Raw genomic sequence first — 17,044 nt, 5'->3', positions numbered from 1 at the left:
ACCACACACTCGGCTGAGTTCCGTTTAAATTTAGGGAAAATCTCACTCAGGCCCCCTGAGGTATCTGACAATGACAGACAGTACCCGTCAGTTTTGAAAAATGACAGGGACCTCCCTTGATTCACACTTTGGGTTTCCTCCGTTCGTTAGTGAGAAGGACGGAAAAGGCGTAAGAGGGACGGAATAGGATGTGAGCAACCTCTTAAATTTCATGTCATCATGATTACAAAAAAAAGAGCATCTTAAATTCCATTTAGTTCTTCGACTCTTTTAGGACTCAAAAATTAAGTATGACCCTCTAATAAAATGATCAAAAAAATAAGATCTTCACACTGATTCAAACTAATTCAAAATTGAAGCACTTAAATATATGCTCTTTATTTGGTTTTATGACTTTCTTAGGGCTCTCATTAAAAGCCTTAAACCCAAAAGCTAATTATAATCATTTAGAATAATATGATAAAAAAAATAACATCCTCGCACTAATTTAAATGGATTAAAAATTAGAGCACTTGAGTATTTGCTCTTCATTTTGTTTTGCGGTTGGCTATACAAATGACAAGCAAATATTTACGTGTTTCAATTTTTAATTCGTTTGAATCGATGCGAAGATCTTATATTTCTGATAGTTTTATCATAAAGAGTCATAATTAACTTTTGACTCTAGGGCTTTCAATAAGAGCCCTAAGAGAGCCATAGACCTATTTGAAAAATAGATACTTAAGTGCTCCAATTTTTAGTTCGTTTGAATCGATGCAAAGATCTTATATTTCTGATAATTTTATCATAAAGAGTCATAATTAACTTTTAACTCTAGGGCTTTCAATAAGAGCCCTAAGAGAGCCATAGACCTATTTGAAAAATAGATATTTAAGTGCTCCAATTTTTAATTCGTTTGAATCGATGAGAAGATCTTATTTTTCTGATCATTTTATCTTAAACAATCATAATTAATTTTTAGCTCTAGCGCTTTTAATAAAAGCCCTAAGAGAGCAGTAAAATTAAATGAAGAGCAGATACAAAAGTGTTTCAATTTTTAATCTGTTTGAACCAGTACAAACATTTTTTTTTTGTCATTTTATACTAGAGGTTCATAATTAATTTTTGACTTTAGGGCTTTCAATGAAAGCTCTAAAAGAGCCGTAAAAGCAAATGAATCAGCTCATGTCCTCTTTGGTCCCTCTCACTAACGGAAGAAACCCAAAGTGTGAAATAAGGGAGCTCTTTGTCATTTTTCAAAATTGAGGGGTACTGTCTGTCATTGTCAGATATCTCAGGGAGTTTGAGTGAAATTTGCCCTTAAATTTAGGGCGCTGCTATTCGCAGCCCTTTATTTTCTTCCATAACCCGTTAAAAATTTTCAATTATACTCGACAGTTAGTTACTGAAATTGAGATATATTTTCAGCATCCAATTACCGAAATATAAGATTTTTTGCAACAGCTATTTACCGCCGAAAATGTATGTTCAGAAGTTGTTTACCGAAAATTGAACATATTTTCGACATGTAGTTACCGAAATATAATCTTGTTTTCAACAGCTATTTACCGAATTGTTATGTATGATTTTCAACAACCATTTACCGAAATGTAGTGGGCTATGGGAGAAAATAAAGGGCTGCGAATAGCAGCGCCCTAAATTTAAGCACTTTTTTTGGAAGTTATGTCTTTATTTAATAAAAAAATCGCTCTCATTAATATTTTTTTTTCCCAACATTATATATATTAGGCTAGGGGGAGGTAGTGGAGGTGTTAGAGTTAGAGGCGTTCAGAGACTATCCATAGCCCTAGCCTCAAAGCGCCCGCCTCCTGTGGGACTCGAACCCTGATCACTACTAGAGGAGGGAGATGAACAACCAATTTCACTAGAAGTGGTTTTCGCGCTCATTAGTTTTGCTTTAAACTTTTTGTGGATTAGTGATTCGTCTCGACAAGAGGAATTCAAAAGTACCAGGCTTGGAGTGTTCGCAGTCGTCGAATGATGTATAGATGAGGTTGGAGTGTTCGCAGTCGTTGAATGATGTTTTGAACGGTCGAGATTTTAAAAAAACTTTTCCGGTTAAATTTTTCCCCAAAAAAGTTTCTCAAAGTTTGGATCGTTGGATGAAAAAATGAACGGTTGTGATAAAACTGCATGGACTCTCTGCAGTTGGACTGCAGATAATCCACCTCCAATTTAAAAAGTAAAAAAAATTTACTTTCCTCCAAATATTTTTGGAAATATCCAATTTTAAGTCCAAAAAAGCAAACTTTTTGACTTTTTTTGGGGCTAAAAAGTGAATATTTTCTAAAATATTTGTATAAAAGTAAAAAAAATTACTTTTTCGATTTCTTTCATCAAGACGAATTAATAATCCACAAAAGTTTGGCGAAAAGCTAGCTAACGTACGCTATAAAAATTGAATAAGGACCTTTTACCTTAGTGGAACTCTTTTGCGCCGAACTTTTGTGTATTATTAATTCGTCTCGATCAGAGGAATCGAAAAACCCTAAATTTTTTACTTTTACTTAAATATTTTTAAAAATATCCAAGATTATAGCCAAAAAAAAGCCAACCTTTTTTACTTTTGTTGCTGAAAAGTGGATATTATTAATTTGGTTTAGAATTTGTTGAGGTTCTCTAAATTGAGACCATCTCTCTCTACCCCAACCCTTCGTCTCCCAGTTAGATTTCCACCACCTGGGGAGAGGCGACCTCCTCCCCCGGGCCTCCATCCCTTTGTTTTCTTTTGCAAGTGCGGTTGCTGTTGGATCCAGCGTCTGCAGCGGTGTTGGTGGCTGTTGTGGTTGCTGGTTGGTTCAGCATTGGCGGTGGTGTGTTTGGTGGCCGATCAATTGGTGTCGTCTCTTCTGCTGGGGTCTTTGGAGCATTTTTGGGCCTGGCGCTATACGACCGGTTCACGGCGCCTCAATTTCTTGCGATAGAGCTCGCGCCGATGATCTCTTCCTTGCATATAGTCGATCCATCTTCCTGATGCTACCTTTGCTGCTCCTCCATCATCTCTCTCTCTCTCTCTCTCTCTCTCTCTCTCTCTCTCTCTCTCTCTCTCTCTCTCTCTCTCTCTCTCTTCCGTTTGTTGTTTCTCTTGTTCACCGTTGCTACCTTTGTTTGGCTCTCTTCCCCATTTTTGGATGATCGACCGCCTGTTGTACCAGTTGGGGCAGCCGATTTTTCTTAAGGGCTAGGTCAGTTTCCGTGCCCTTGAGGGTGATGCCCGTTTGTCTCCACCAGTCATTCTCCTGGGTTGATCGGTTTCTTCGCCTAACAGCTTGCAAGGCAACGGCCGTCGATGGTTCCAGTGTTTCTTGTCAACTCTGCGACAGGTGGCGGTGCTGTAGCGGTGGGTTGCAGTGGTGGGGGTTGGGTGGGACTTGGTGTTGGCGGCAGATAATTGTGTAGTTAGGGTTTGATGTTTGTTTGGGCTTGTCCATGTTATTTGAGCTTTTAAGCTTTCTGGATGCTGGGCTGTGTCCTATTTGTATTAACTATTTTTATTTGGGCTTTTAGGCCCGTAGGTATTGAGGCTTTGCTTCCTTTGGGTGTAACCTTGGTTGACTTTTTGCCAATGAAGGGCTTGGGTCTTAGATTAGACTTTTTATTCTCTCATTATCCAATTAATCTTTGTAACAATTTCAAAAATTAATAAAAATTATTTTCGCCGTTCAAAAAAAAAAAGAAAAGTGGATATTATTTGGATAAAGGTCAATTTTTTTTACTTTTTCGATCCATCTCATCGAGACAAATCAATAAATCACAAAAGCTTGGTGCAAAACTACCAAATGCAAAAAAAATTCAAACAAAGACAAAACCAACTTATTTGCCTTTTTGCTTTGTGAAACTTCTGTCAAATAAATATACACATACTCATATTTATTTGTGGGTCCCATACATGAATAATCTTTATGATCAAGGGGCAATAAATTGTACGGGTGATAATTCGTCATCTTGACATTTCATACTCATTAGGATATTGGGAATATTTAAGATAATGTTCATTTTGGAATTTTCGATTTGCAATTCTAGATAATAAGTGTAGAGAGAAATAGATTAATGATTGAAAATAAGAAGTGATTGGAGAGAGATAGAAAAAAAAATGAAAGTAATGATTTGAGAAAAATAAGATAATGATTAGAATTCAAAATCCATAATCCAAATTAAAACGAACAAGGCCTAAGTGTAATAACTAACTATAAACTCATTTCCTTTCTTTGAATATTTCTTACCTACTATAACCCGCTCATTCTTTTAATGATGAATGCCTTGTACTAATGTTCTGTGTACACTAGTATATGTGGCTCCAATAAAATATGTGAGTGCGTGTGTATTAAGAAGACAATAACTTCTTTTCCGGCTGGTTTCAGTCTGGCTTATTTATCGGCTTAGTCCGGTCTGTTACCGGTCTGGGTTGCCCTTGTTTCTATGGTAGTTGGTGGATTGAGGTCTGGCTACTGGTTTTCGTCCGGCTGTTGGGTTAAGGTCCGGCTACTGGTTGGTAGTTGGTGGGTTGAGGTTCGGCTGCTTGTTTTTCGGTGGAGGGGTTTGCTACGGTGAACGATTTTGTTTATGGTGATCGACTTCTGCTCCGGTGAACGGCTCTTGCCGTCCAGATTTCATTTGCGCTTATCGGGTTTGAGTTGGGGTCCGGTCCGTTTTGGGATTCTCTACTATCTAGACCTAGATTGGTTCTCATCTGGCAATTTCGCCAGTCTTGTTTCTACAGGGGGTGCCTGTGTCGAAGTCTGGGTAGTTTTCACTCATTCTTGTATCTTTTGATGAAATCTGTATTGCCTTCGGGCTTTGTTATGAAATGAATTGAATGTGAGTTGATTCAAAAAAAAGAAAAGAAAGACAATAACTACATCTAAAGTCGTTTCCTTTTTCTTTTAGATACCGTACTTTTCTGATTCATCTCGTCAAGATGAATCAATAATCTACAAAAATTTGGCGTGAAACTAGTAAATGCGACAAAAAAAATTCAAATAAGGACAAAACCAACTTATTTGGCCTTTTGTTTTGTGGAACTCCCGTCAAATAAATATACACATACTTACATTTATCTGTGAATCCCATATATGAATAATCCTTATTTGGTTTTTTTTTTTTTTTTCACGGCCTTATTTGGGTTCAAAGGGCAATAAATTGTACCGATGATAATTCATCATCTTGACATTTCATACCCATTAGGAAATTGGGGAATATTTAAGTGTAATAACTAACTATAAACACATTTCCTTTCTTTGAAGATTTCTTACCTACTATAGCCCGCTCATTCTTTTAATGAATGCTTTGTACTAATGTTCCCGTGGCCCCAATAGAATATGTGAGTGCGTACGTGTGTATTAAGAATGCAATAACTACATCTAAAATAGTTTCCTTTTTCTTTTAGATACCTTACCAACGATAATCCAATCTCTTTTTTTTTTTTCATGAATGCATGGGCGCTCGACCCAGTTGTTACATTTTAAAAACTTAAATTCAGTAATACTTTACACTCAAATCCATTCCCGTTTCCTTCGTCCATTCGTTATCATTCCAGTGCTAGTTTGGTCATATAGGGATTCATTTTATTTATAGCAGCAACAATTGGTGATCGTAAAACGTATAGCTGTCACCCATTCGTTACCATTATCACAAGCTAGGAGCAATTGATTTTATTTATAGGTGCAACAATTTTATTTTATTTTATTATAACATAAAGAGCAAGTATTATATTTTCAACAAGAAAGAATTTGATAGGACATAATACTATCATCTATTCATTACCAGTGCTAGTTTGGCCATATAGGGAGCAAATTATTCTGGTTCGATGGGGTTTTCTTCGCAAGCATCAATCGATCGTAATGAAAGGAATGAGGTAACTAGGTAGTATAATGGTAAATTTGTGATACTCCAATTCTTCAGAATGGAAAAAATGTCCTCTCCTGCTAGGATTTTAATTACTTCTTATATGAAAATGACAACTTTTAGAGTTAATAATATCTAAGAATTAATGGCCAGTTAGTAAGCAGGAGTTCTTTCATGCCGTTCTCCCTTTAGAAGCCTGGAGATCTAGCTAGGAACTCTGCAAAAAAAATTAGATTTATTGGACTGATATATCAATTGGAATGAATTCTGTACTTGCAAAATCAACGATTTGTATCATCGAATGAGATCATAATAGGTCCCATTTTGGATCAGAGAAGATCTTAACCAAGAAAAGATATGAACCATTTTTTGAAGGAAACATGAACTTATAATGATAACTAAACAAATAATACAAAGCAAATACATCTTCATACCCTTATAACTTGAATTGTATAGAACTTACATGAGAGGACCAACAAAAAATGTCCAATACATCGGAAAATCGAAAGCAAATCATTACATAATGTCCTCGTATCCGTACACAAAATCAAATGAATTACATAATGTCCTCGTATCCTACACAAATTTAGATGGATATCCTACACAAATTTAGATGGATATCCGAGTGTGTCTTCTATCTTTAGATTTTAGGTATCAATCCGCACCCTACAGTTTAGTGAAACCATTGAAAGATTCCAACTAAACATGTCTGTATGTGCAGGTTGAAAAGGAGGAGCTAAACAACAGATCCGGTCTTGGTATTTCGTAGCTCGATGAAATCCAAGGGGAATCTTCGGGAGGGCCAAGTTTTAGTGCCAGAACACGTGCAGTCCTTCTTTCGCACGCCACGAACGCAGAACCGGAGCAGTGCCGGGCGGGAAAACTTTTAACACTGTTCACATGATGAACACAGTCTTGTCAATATCCATAAAATATTTCTACTACTTTCTTGTTGATAGAAAACAGACAGTAAAAATAATCGTGTGTGAGAAGGAGAAGGAGAGATGTAGTTCCGTACCTAACATCTGGTAAATCACTGATCCGATAACTTAATCCATGGATGGTACCGTTTTGAGGGAGGGTCTTCATCTTCCTCTCCGTTGTCGGCTTCTTCTTTGGCTCCATCTATGTTGAATCCTCCACAACTTCTCATTTCAGGAGTTTACAGAGAGTTTCAGGCTGCTTCCTTTGGTGAAGGTCGGGTTTGCACTGAAGGCTTATTTATAGGCGTAGAGGGTTCCTGGGTTAATTTTCACACCTTCTCCAATGGGTGCATGTTGTTTCTGTGGAGAGGTTAAGGTCCATTTTATAAGTGGGCTTGGCATGTTCTAGAACCTAGGGTTTTGAATTTTGAACTCTAATATTCCCTCCTCCCTGCATCCATAAGAAAGATACGTACTTTTAATCCAATTCCATAACCTGCTAGTTAAAATTGAAGGGCAGATCACGCGCTAAGTTTAACAGAGCAATTTTACGTGGCAAAACAAAATATTTTGTATGAGTCACGTGTGAGGAAAAGACTGGAAATGTTTTTGTGCTAGCTAGACATTTACTAGCATATCCAAAATTTATCCAACATGGACCAACTATCGTCACACTAGCTCATAAGAAAATTGAGGTGTAGTGTATAACAAAATTATGTACAAAATGGCGGGTACAGGGGTTATTTTTGTGGACACTTTGAGTCATCAAATACCCGCAACCTCAATTGTTGAACAATGATAACGTCACCCTTCATTATAATTTTTCTCAAATTCGTGCCATTAATAGGCCAGCTGCATGACATTAAGAAAATTGTGGAAAAGGAAATTCATATTTGTGTATTCACGATAACGAATTGTAAGCTGATAAAATATTTCTCATCTAGTTCATACCAAATGCAAAATTGGAGAATTAATTAAGTGAGCAATAAATACATATATAAATTTGTTTCCTTTCTTCTTCAGATACACTTAATTACCTGCCATAATCCAATCCTTCTTTGAATGAATGCCTTATCACCTCGTTGGATTTTGAATGAAATGCAATGAACAACAATCCATGTAAATGGCCTCCAACACACCACCAAAGCCTTGCCCCTATCCGATAGCAAACAGCTGTTGTCACTGTGTGGCCCATTCTGTGAGAGAGAAAGAGAGAGAGAGATCCATAAGAATTCCAAGTCAATCATATCGGAGGAAGAAATTTTTCACAGAAACAATGAGATAGAATGCTCTAATTTGATGTTGAAAACAAACTACAAAGATAATTCTAACAAAATTAAGAGGAAAGGGCCAGTTTGAGACAGAGGTCCAGACCATACTTATCTTGAACCTCATTCACCATTAGAGACCATATATAACTTACACTTGCTCTCGTCTCACTAGAAGTTTTCTGTATATATATAATAAAACAAATGAAAGAGAAATAATTATTCACGAAAACTAGGTTTATGGGGACTCTGCATCCATATATGCCTATACGTGAAAAGTTATATTAACATTAACTAAGAACATGCACAAGTGCCAAGAGGCCTTTGGCCCAACGACATTAGGGGTGCACTTAGGTGCTACGAAAAAGGAGGTCAAGAGTTCAACCCTTGGCCGAGCAAAAAAAAAAAAGAGTTCAACCCCTCTTCCAAGGTGCTAATCTAACTATTCTAATAATACCGACATTCGTATCCCGCAACACCATGCTTTCTATTGACTTACCTTTGCTTTCTGGACCTTAACTTTTGTCTTTGCAGGTATTGTGGTTCGCATGTTTGGTGTTGAAGGCTAGTTTTCTAAATTTTTAGGATCCAAGATAAGGGGTTTGATTGGTCTGGGTTTGCTTGTCTTCTTGGGTCTTTGTTCTTTTCCTCATTACTTTGTTTTTTGATGTGGTTGGCTTGTGTATGGACATGTATAGTTATACTTTCTTATTTAAGATATCTATGAATTTTACCATTCCTCTAAAAAGTCTATGGATGGACAGTCCCCTCTAATAATTCGCTAGAACAACACTATGAACTTATTACATCAAAAAAACAAATGAAATAAAAAGAATTAGGAATGGATTCAATATCGGGAATGGAAAATTCGTCGCATATAACATTTAACAAGGAACAAATCATATGACTTCCAAAATCTATCGATCTGGATCATAAAGTAGCCTAACAAAGCATGTAATGAGTTTATTATTAGAGAGACAGAGATCTGTATGCTAGTGCCCGAGTGCACACACAGAATTTACTAGTTCACCAAAACATTAAAGAGATATCCGAGAACATACCAAACCCATGGGTTCGACCTAATGCTTTTGAGGGTGTTTCAATTGCAAGAAGAGCACTAGAGAGCATTAGGGTGTAATCTGTAAATGTATTATGGGGGTTTCGGGCTTGCCCCGTTCTTATTCCGGAGTGGCACAGGATTCTTCTTTGTTGTTCAAAAAAAAAAAAAAGAGAAAAAGGAGAGAGGTAGTTCAAAAGATGAAGGTGGTGGTATGAGATGGGTGTAGCATAAATAGGGGGAGACAACATTGACCGCTATAAGAGGAACACCTAAAGATGCAGAAAACCCTAGTAAGATATCGTCTACCTTTTATATGATAGTCATTATTGGAAATAAATTATTTTCTTGAGGGTACTTAAGTAATTTCACATATATCGATCACCAATGAATCGGCATAGCCTTCCAGACACCCTTGTCCAAAACACAACTTGACTTAACCTTCCACCTTGTAATTCACCCCTACCAGCTTAATGCTTCCCAAATTTGTCCCATCAAGGTTAGTTTATTCAATAGTTTTTGCCATCCCCAAGCCAGAAAGAGTAGTACAAGGATTCAGAAACGTCAAACAAAGTCTTTATCTGAAACTTTTAGGAGAAGTTGACCTGACAATCAGTGAACGGTACCATGGGAAAAAAAAGAAAAAGAAACTCATTACATTAGTTCACTTAAATGTATTACTTGAAAAAGGAAACAAGAAACACAAAATACTACTCCTATACATATAAATCTGAAACCTGGCTGAAGCAAGGTGAGTAAGGTTGCACTTATATCAACCCATACAATGGATGTATGGTACCTTAGCTCTTAGTTGCTGGAACCTGGGTGGCAAATCCACCAAAGAACCTCGCTCTCGCAGTTGCATCCCAAGTCAGACTCCCCTAAAAACCTTGCTCCCAATCAAGAAATGAGTCCGCTCAACCTAGTATAGAACTTGTTTACTGTTAGGTATATAACTCCCAACAACAACAACAACAACAAAAAGAAGCGAAATATGCCAAGCAAGAGAAAATATGAAGTATTGATGAGATACTTGAAAATATTAACTCAAACTTCTTCATTTACTTAATAAACAAATTTTGAGGTTGGCACATCACACAATCACGAATTACTGTATAATATCTACTATTTTCCATTTAGGAAAAGTCTACAATACACATTCTTTAAAAATATGTACCATATGCACCTATTGTATAATTGATTCATAATATTTTAGTCCGTTTTGTAATTTTTATTCTAGAACTAGTAACCTTTCACCAATAAAATTCGTAATATTTTCATTATGATTCATAATATTTTGGTGCATCTTGTAACTTTTAAACTAAAAAATTGTAACTTTCCAATAATAGAATTCGTAACGTTTAGGATTGGTAACATTTTCACTAAGATCGTAATATTTTGCTGCGTCTCATAACTTTTATACTAAAACCGTACTTTTTTAGCAATATGATTCATAACATTTTCTCTACGAATTACTAACATTTTGGGGTGCATATGATTGGGTGTATATTGTAGCCTTTCCCATTTATCTTTTCAGAAGTTAATCCTAAACGCTCCTCTATGGCACCCAAATGAACAACTTCTACAATTCGCCGCTCCCCTACCTCCACTCGGTCACCCCGATTCGGATATCACCCACTCCCCGCTTCATGCAACTAAGCCTTAGCTATTCATGTGAAGTTGTTGCATGTTTAACAAGTTCTCAAGCTTATCCAAGCAGAAGCAGACAAGACAAATTAAGATGTTAACCAGGTAGATGACCAGCTATTCTATAGAGTTTGAAGTCCGGATTTGAATTCCAAAGCTGCAAATTGCCGTTTCCCCTTCCCTCCCAAACACGAAATGTGAGACGGCCAAGAGAAGAGCATGGGTCAAAAACTGAGAAGTAAAACAAGGAAATCTATCAATTGAATAGTAAGGATATCTCCAATGAGTCAATGACATTATCAAAATTGGATAATCATTTAATGATTGCTAAGATTAATAATGTGAATGGCCTGGACAAAAACACAATTCACTTCACTAGGACACCCCCTAGCTGTAGCAGAAAAACAGGACACGAAAAAACCAAGACAACAATTCAACAGAGAAAGCAAAACTAGGCATTGTACAAAGAACTTCAGCAAATAAACCCCAGTTCAGGATCAAGCAAAAGGTTTATAGCAGACCTGCCCACATGCCTCCAAGAAACAGAAAACCTAACTTAACTAGTAGACAGGGAAAATAGGGGAAATTTCTAATTCAAGCCCTCATTTATGATGAAGATTGGTTTCGGATTTGAGAAACCAATGCAGTCCATAACTGAATATTCTCAAGGGCTGTGAGACATTAATAGATACTAATAAAAACCTAACTGAACTAGTAACAGCTGAAAGGGAGAATTAAAAAACCTGAGTGTTATGGTCTCGTCTCGCGTCGAACGACGGCAACAGTACAATAAATTGCCGCACTTTTAAAACCATTTTTGGTGACCAAAAGCCAGAAGGGTATTGCTCTCTCAAGCTATACTTGGTCAATATTAACGCCGCCTGGCGTCCAAACATTCACGAGACCACAATTTAGTCACGGATTCATTATCGTTTTTGGTGACCAAATACATCTCTCTCTCTCATTGTAAATTTTTCCCTAAACTCCCGCAAGATATGTAATTCTTTTTCACTAATTGGAGAGGCAGGTGCCCCAATTTTTACTGCATGTTTCTTTACAAATAGTATTTGTTTGTGTGAATGGACATATAAAATGAATTCATAAATATGTCGATTTTTATATTTGTATGAATAAAATACAAGATTACTCTTTTTTTACACTTTAAGAGTGAGAGAGGAATTTCCTGTTGCCTTCGGCACTTTTAAAACTTGTCAATTTAGTTATTTTTTGTGGTGTTTGTCAAGGTAGAAAGCAGTTGCTGTTGGAGCTACTTGTCAATTTTATTTTGTGACGGTGTTCACATAGATGGGATGGCGTAGGTGTCACCCACACTTTCGAACACATAATTTTTTTTTTTTATAAACTAATGTGGTTCTATTAGGTATTTACGGGTATGCAAAAAAAAAATCTACTTAATACTTTGTGCAAATCATGTAAAAATTACAATTTAGAGAATGATTGGTTCAGAATTAGAAAAATTAGTATCGTTATGTCTTCCATATGAATGCCAGAGTTGGAGTAAGCCTAGAGGCGGAGCCAAGATTTTAACCTCAAGGGAGCCGGCTTAATAGACATATATTTTTTATCAGAACGTATACTTATTATATCATAAGATTTTTGTCTTCCAATACATTACATTTATACATTGAAATTATTGTAGCCTTATGCAGTTAAAGTATACCAATATCAATTAGTTTTTTTCTTTAGATTACTTCAACTGTCACATGCTTATTTTTTTTATGAAAGAAATTGACAAATGAGAATGTAAAATAACAGGGTTTTATATCAAATCAAACTAAAATTATTAGGATTATAAGTAGCTATTCACGAATAATTACCAATAATATTTAAAATCAGTTATAAACCAAATAAAATTTTAAAACTCGGACGCTGGGGGAGTTGGGGCTGGGGGCTTCACCCCTGAGTAAGCTTTTATTTCACAAAAAAAGACCCATGACAAAAACCTAATTTTATGACTTTCTACTTGACATTCTTCCTCATATTTTTCCGCACACATATCTAACTAGATTTTCATTGAACGGTGGCACCCTCGCGGCCCGAATCCTCGCTCCGCCACTGCACCCCACCCCACCCCACATCAGAATTCCACATTGATGATCCTGGGTATATATAGAACCATGTAAATTACTACTAGTAAGTTGAGCTTAAGCATTTCGATGTGTGGTGTAGAGACCCGTATTTTTTTTATCATTTAAATTGTTTATTAATTGACTAATTAGGAGAATATGGTTTATTTTGTGGCTATTTGAATTAGGGATTGAAACGAGGGAATTGAAAGTTGAGGGAGTGCAAGTGTGATTAGTATGTGTTTGAGTATATGTATGTGTGTGTGGGGGGATGTAGGGGATTAAAATCCCCAATTCACTCTCTCTCCACTCTCCCGATCTCTCTCCCTCTCCTTCGGCCCCCCCCCTCTCTCCACTCCTCCACTCTTAAACTCACTCCCAAACTCAAAACCCATGAAAAACAGCCATCATTCTACCTTCCTCGCGTGTTCTCGAGCTCGTTGTTCATTGGGTTCGGCTCGACAAGGAGTGTGCTTGGCGTATTTCGAGATTTAAGTTCTAGAGCTTGCGTGGCCCGATCTCTCTTCGTGTTTGCTTTTCGACTTCGAGGTAGGGATTTCTTACTCTCTCTATGTGTTTATGGGCTGATTATGTGCTTTGATCGTGCTTGGTTCGTTGTTTGTTGTTGGAGTTGCGTTGTTGAAAATCTGAAAATCTGCAGAAAAAGTCCATGGTATTGATACCCTCAAAAGGGGTATCGATACCCCACTCTTCTCTGGACCAGACGCTGGCCAGGTATTGATACCTCGGCCAGGGGTATCAATACCCCTCTTTTGTTCCGGACAGATTTGATTCATTTGTTCCTTCTCGTGCCCGTTTGAACCCCGAACACTTCAAACACCTTTTGAATAGTTTCAAATCACTTCCAAACTTCATTGTTCGTACCTCGAAAGGTTCATTGACCAATCGATCATTTTGGGCCCTCGTCGTAGCTTAGAAAGGTGTAGAATTAAATAGTTAGGATACTCGTAGATTATTTTATGCTTTTGGTTGATTAAAGTAGATGTTGTGGTACGTCTTAATGATCGATATAGACTTGTTAAGCATTGTTAAATGACGTGATGATTGGTGAATTGAGAAATGTACTATGGAGGCGTTATTGAGTACCGTAGGCTATAAAGTATATCGTAGGGTACATCGTTGGTCGATGGGGGTTTTCCTAACGGTCCAGATGAGAATAGAGTAACTCGTATCCTCGTGCTTCGTTTTATTGACCTTCCTAGGTTCTTTTGGCACCTAATCTATAAGATTCTCGTTTAAAATCTAGCGGATGATGTGTTGTAGAGTCATTTTTGGGTTCGGTACGTGACATAAGGCGTCGTGATAGACTTTGAGGGATAACGTGAACCTAAGGTATTTAATGATGTACAAAAGGACATGTTTTTGAGTTTATAATTGAATGACGATGAATGAAAGCATGTGACCTTGGGAAGTGTTGTCTCATTGTATTCGGATTGTTAATGCTTATGTGTTTATGTGAGTTGTGAATTTTGAATTGAGGGTCCTGCAACGCAAGGTGTGGTAATGCGGAGACTCTAGAGGGCCCGTTACGCAAGGTGTGGTAAGACGGAAACCTGGGTAGAAAGAGAGTTCACTGTCACGCATGGGGTGGTAACACAGTTGAATTTCTCATAAAATGAAGAATGTTGAAGTTGATGTTAGAAGTATACGTTGTTACTTGAACTGTTTGCTACTTGAGTTGATGACCGTTAAAGAAAGAGATAAACAACTGACTCTACTAAGGATTTCAAAAGAAAGGAACTTGTCTTTTTTTTGAAAAAGAATTTTTATTAAAATCCTCCGGCTATTCTTGAGCGAATCAACGGTTTCCGGTATTCGTGCGCAGAATCAACGGACTCTGGCTATTCAAACTCGAATCAACGGAGTTTGACCCGTAGAGGTCGAGAGTGTTTCTCAAAATTATTTTGAAAATCAAAAAGGAATGTTTTCTTTTATGAAAAGAGGCTTGATGGTAAATGGTAAAGGATGAGAAAGTCAAGTGTGGCATTCATTTGAGGAGACTTGAATTGGTTTGAGAAATTGTCGTTGTCATTTTGATTGATGTGTGTTTAACGCTACCTCTAGATTGATGTATAAATGGCTAGGCATATCTATAAGACGTATTGAATTCTGTAGTCGTTGTTCGTCGGTTTATTGTGCCTTTTGTATTTTCGATCGTTCATTGAAAATCATTTCACTCTTATTGCATGTTTCATCACATTTACATATAGCTTGAGTACAGAAATTTCTACTGGGCTAGTGTAGCTTAACCTATCATTTTCAGGTATATCTCAAAGACCATGACGCGAAGTGCATGGTGTGCATGGTTGATCTCATCTCTTTTGAAAGCCACCGAGAAGTGATTTCATCGTCTTTTGTATGATCTCTTGGAAATATGAAATTGTAAATTTATTTAAAGTATTTTAATTTCAGATATTATGTAACCTCTAAATTTTACTCTTTTAACTAGCTGTGGAATTCGGGCCGTGGTGCCAATGTTGTAAATGTTTAAACTTGGGGAACTTGGTTTGTAAATAATCCTTTGAAAATTCTCTTTTGGGTATAATATATATATTGTGCGAGGATCATTTATTGAAATGGATTATTTATTTATGTTGAAAATTGAGGGCGTGACATGTGGCTAGGCTCTAACAAGTAACTGGGCCAGTGGTCTACGTAAGGCATTATAGATGGTATCAGAGCACTATGTAGACGATCATGTGGGATCAAGTAACTTTAAGAGCTCGGCCGCTGCGACGAGTTTGAAGTTAACTCTAGGGAAGAGATTCAGGTGAAGCTGTGGTGACTAGGTAAACAACCTGGGTAAAATCGTGATGACTCTAGTGCCCAACCTCTCTAGGGCGCAAAGGTATCACTACGCCAAATATGACTTTTACCGACATTTCTATTACTGGCGGTATGAAAAATGCCGCTAAAAGTACTATTACCGGCATTTTTACAACCGCCGATAATAGTACCCTTTACCGGCGGTCAAAAAATCGCCACTAAAGGATACCTTTATTGGCATTTCTTATAACCGCCGGTAATAGTACCCTTTTAGTGATGTTTTTTAAGCACTGGTAAATGATACTATTACCAGTGGTAACTAAAAAATGCCAATAAATTATTACTCCTTGATGTGTTGGTAAACTGCGAAGCGATAAATTTTTTATCGACGGATCCATGATTTTGCACATTTTTTTCAAGTTATCTCATTAGATTTCTTAAACTATTGTCGCGAAATTTTCAAAACTTACAGACATGTGTCTTTAGTCTCTCTCTCGAACAATAAGTGAGCGGATGAGAGAGCAGTAAGTTACTATTGGAAATAGAAGTTACCTTGCGTAGTCCAAGTTAATCAAGGATGAACAGTGAACCGAACCATGGTTCGCGGATTGGTTTAGTTTGGTGCATAGAACTTTTGGTTTGGAGTAATCCATCAATTTCTTGGAACAACGAATAATCCTGAATTTCTACAGAACCAAACTAATCCAAATCGTGTGCACCCCTATACATAACATAGTCAAATACTAATTCAAAATGACATGACACAACAATACAAAAGATAAGAGAATCTACATAGCTTGAGAGTTTTGACACATACTCCCTCCGTCCCATAATATTTGTCCGGTCCGCAAAACGAGGACTATAAAATAATGTATTTCTTTCAAGAAAAAATTCAATTTTTTTTCATAAGTTAAAAGAACTCATCAAGATCTAGTAAATTGTTGAAATTTTTTCCAACTTTTCTTACAAAAATTGTATTATTTTTACGTCTCCGTTTTGCGGACCGGACAAATATTATGGGACGGAGGGAGTAATTATGATGATACGACAGGATACGATAACCATTCCTTTCCAAAGTAAATGAGTTGAATGAAATTCGAAAGAAATCATCGAATTGAACTATTTGTGCTAAACAAGCTATATCGACACCAGATTCTCTCTCTCTAAAAATACTCTCCTATTTCTCTCCGCCTTCACCTCCCCCCCCCCCCCCCCCCCCCCCCCCCCTCTCTCTCTCTCTCTCTCTCTCTCTCTCTTTCCACCCATTCATCTACTGCCTCCTTCTACCGCCTCCATTCTCCTATCTTCGGCCCCTCTGAGGTCAGATATGGTGTTGAAGTGTAGCGAGGAGACTCGTCTAAGCTCCTCCGATGAATAAGTCGTGAGAATCGACGTAGTAGCTTCCAGAGACATCCTAAATGGCCGAATTGT

The 17,044-nt window shown here is 37.2% G+C and overlaps 1 long non-coding RNA gene across 2 annotated transcripts; it reads right to left on the bottom strand.

The window, feature by feature from the left end:
• Window positions 1-6,253: 6,253 nt before the first annotated feature.
• On the bottom strand, window positions 6,254-11,703 carry LOC131332227 (uncharacterized). 2 transcript variants are annotated; one of them, XR_009201625.1, is made up of 5 exons: window positions 11,483-11,703; window positions 10,842-10,970; window positions 7,805-7,963; window positions 6,863-7,218; window positions 6,254-6,736 (listed from the first exon to the last, which is right to left on the bottom strand). It is a non-coding gene; the product is annotated as an uncharacterized LOC131332227 (long non-coding RNA). The 2 variants fall into 2 exon arrangements; XR_009201626.1 differs by lacking the exon at window positions 11,483-11,703 and adding an exon at window positions 11,261-11,448.
• Between the last annotated feature and the right edge of the window lie 5,341 nt (window positions 11,704-17,044).

This window comes from Rhododendron vialii, chromosome 7a (assembly GCF_030253575.1).
Source record: "Rhododendron vialii isolate Sample 1 chromosome 7a, ASM3025357v1".
Classification (NCBI taxonomy): Eukaryota; Viridiplantae; Streptophyta; class Magnoliopsida; order Ericales; family Ericaceae; genus Rhododendron; species Rhododendron vialii.
Note: the sequence above shows the minus strand (reverse complement) of the source record. Positions and strands in the feature narration are given on the sequence as shown.